This window comes from Xiphophorus maculatus, chromosome 2, assembly GCF_002775205.1.
Source record: "Xiphophorus maculatus strain JP 163 A chromosome 2, X_maculatus-5.0-male, whole genome shotgun sequence".
NCBI classification, from domain to species: Eukaryota; Metazoa; Chordata; class Actinopteri; order Cyprinodontiformes; family Poeciliidae; genus Xiphophorus; species Xiphophorus maculatus.
The window spans coordinates 9770927-9773747 of NC_036444.1; positions in this window are offsets into that span (position 1 = coordinate 9770927).

Sequence of the window (2821 nt, forward strand, 5' to 3'; positions counted from 1 at the left end):
TAACAATCGGACATGTAGCATCAGAATATTACCAACCATTTATAAATTCTTCTTAATCTGTGTTATATAGCAATAAATCAAATTTAAAAAGACTCAGGAGCATCTCTAGAACAATGCCTTAGGATCCCTCAGTTTGAACTATAACAACAGGGATACCTGTCTGTTACCTTCACGAACCAAGAAGACGATCCAGGATTGATGGATAATGGTTTGATAAAGCAGAGTACCTTTGTTATACTTGAATTTAACTATGACTTGAGAAAGCTTTGGATTTTGACCAAGATACCGGTAAGACAAAACCTGCAAGACATAACTGAGGGAATTATTAACAACGTGTTCTCCTTCCCGCTAGTCACAGTGGGTAGAGCAGAAACACAACAACAAGTCTAGTTCCTTGGAATCAGACGAAACAAGATACACACTATGGGAAAAATACACTGCGTGCAAAGTCAGCCACTATTGATGACATTAGGCCTATATTACAAATAAATTAATTAATAGTAAAGTACAATCCTAATTTTGTCTTCTTTGCTTTAGTGTCTCGTCTCTTTTTGTGTCCATTGCTCAGCAGATCATTGACTTGAGTATTTACAGTTTCAAATTGTTTGTAGCTACATAATTTAGCAGGAATAATGAAGCAAATATTTAAAGTTACTGGACCTGAGTTTAATGGTTCTGTTGCTCAAACCTTCAACGGATCATTAAGCTCATGTAATAGGTTTAAGCATTTCAAAAGCTCTCTAAATATTAATCAGACACAACTAAGTAGCACTTTCTAAGCATCAACAATCATTTAATATATTCTTCCAGACAGGCATGTGTCCACATTGAGTGTTATGAACCATGGTATAGCTGCATTTTGCAACAAAACAGAACTTTATGTGGTGTAATAATGTTTTAGAACAGTTTAGAAACAATAAACAGCTACAGTACCTTGAAAAAAATACTCACACATGTTAAACTTTTTTTTTACTTCGTTTTTTTTTACTAATTAACAGCTATAAACCTTTACTGTGTTTTTATGTGATGGACCTACAAAAAGTAGCACTCAATTGTGAAGTGGAAGAAATGTTTTTGTAACTTTCATTTATTTATTTTTTGACCAAAATTGTTCTGCAAAATTTACAGAGAATAACAATCTGAAAAGTGTGATGTGAAGTTGTATTCAGATCCTTGTTGTAATAGTTTTTTAAGTTGTGTCTTTACCGGCTTTGTTCTTCTACAGGCTGACATTCTTTCCCAAAATAGCTCAAGCTCAGTCGGATTGAACACAAGATGTCAGTGAACATCCATCTTTACCTTAAAAACTCTCAGTCAGATTTTGGTCGAGGTCATTCTAACACACAAATATGCATTGATCCAAAGATTTTCTTCTGGGCCCCCCAGAGGTTCCCAAAGATTTCCTGGCCCCCCCTAGGAATTACAATAAAATCCCCCCCAAAAAAGAAAAGTAAAATCAACTGGGCACACACATCGTTCAACCAGACATAAACCTATACACATATTTTGTTTTCAAACTCCACTGAAGTTTATTTCACACATCAGGTTGCAACAAAACACACTACAAACAATCTTTACAGTGAAACACTTTTGTGTAACTGTTTTTTTTTTTCCATTCATCCATAATGCTTCCCCATGCAATGGCACTGCGCCCCCCCTAAGGTGCGCGCCCCTCACTTTGGGAACCATTGCATTGATCAACCATTACATTGTAACACTGGCTGCATGTTTAGAGTTATTGTCCTGCTGGTGGGCAAATATCTATCCCACTCTCAAGTCTATAATATGTGTTCCTTAGCATTTGTTTAGTTCCATCCATTTTCTGTTTCCCTCTCACTAAGAAAAAACATCCATAGCAAGATGCTGCCACTACCATGTTTCACATGGGGCATGATGTGCTCAAGTTAGTTTTCCATCAATAAATCAAATCTCTGAATTACTGAAGTAAAATTACCAACAGGTGGACACTATTTTATTAATAGGTGAAATAAAACAATTGTGGAATAAAGTGTAAAAGAGGCTCAATGCAAATGCATGCCACACCTTTCAGATTTTTACTTTGGGAGTACCTTCCATCCACTTCACAGATTTGTATTATTTTTGAATGACTACAAAAACTCATAAAAAAATACACTGAAGTTTATGATTGTTAACAAATGAAAAAAATCAAAGCATGCTGAAGGTTTGTTACAGACTGCTGCAATTTATTCAAGTCAGCAGACAAGTAATGTTGCTACTTCTTGTTTCAGTCATTTCATTCCAGTGTTTTCAATTTTTTACCTGTTCTTATTATGTATGGTTTTGTTATAGAGTGCAGACACACTTGAATCACAGGCAGGATACTTCCAATAATCTTCTGGCATTCCCTAAAAATAGGAGAGTAAATGTTTCTCTAAATGTTGTATTTCAGGTAATAAAACTGTAATAGATTTATTTAAGAACCTAATGGCATTTATACTCTTTTTATCACCCCCCAAAAAGTCTTTACAGTCAATAGTGTGTCATGGGTGTGTCCCTTCAAACTACTCCTTCAAAAGTTGAAAAGTTGAAAAAAATAACAACTTCCCATGATTCATCATTTGCTTTTCATCTTATCATTTATTATTTTAGTAATTTGGCCAGTTAAAAACACAGTCAGCATGATGTGCAATCATGTGTTGTTTTGTAAGCTCCATTCTGTCATTTTCGCCAAGTGACGCTGATTCTAACCTCTGACTCTCACCTCCTAAAAAAGCTGTAAAAAAGGAGAAAGGAAATCATGCCTGTTAATTAATAATAACATGCTTCCAGGGCAGAGTATATTTCCTGGAGGTGTGTTTTA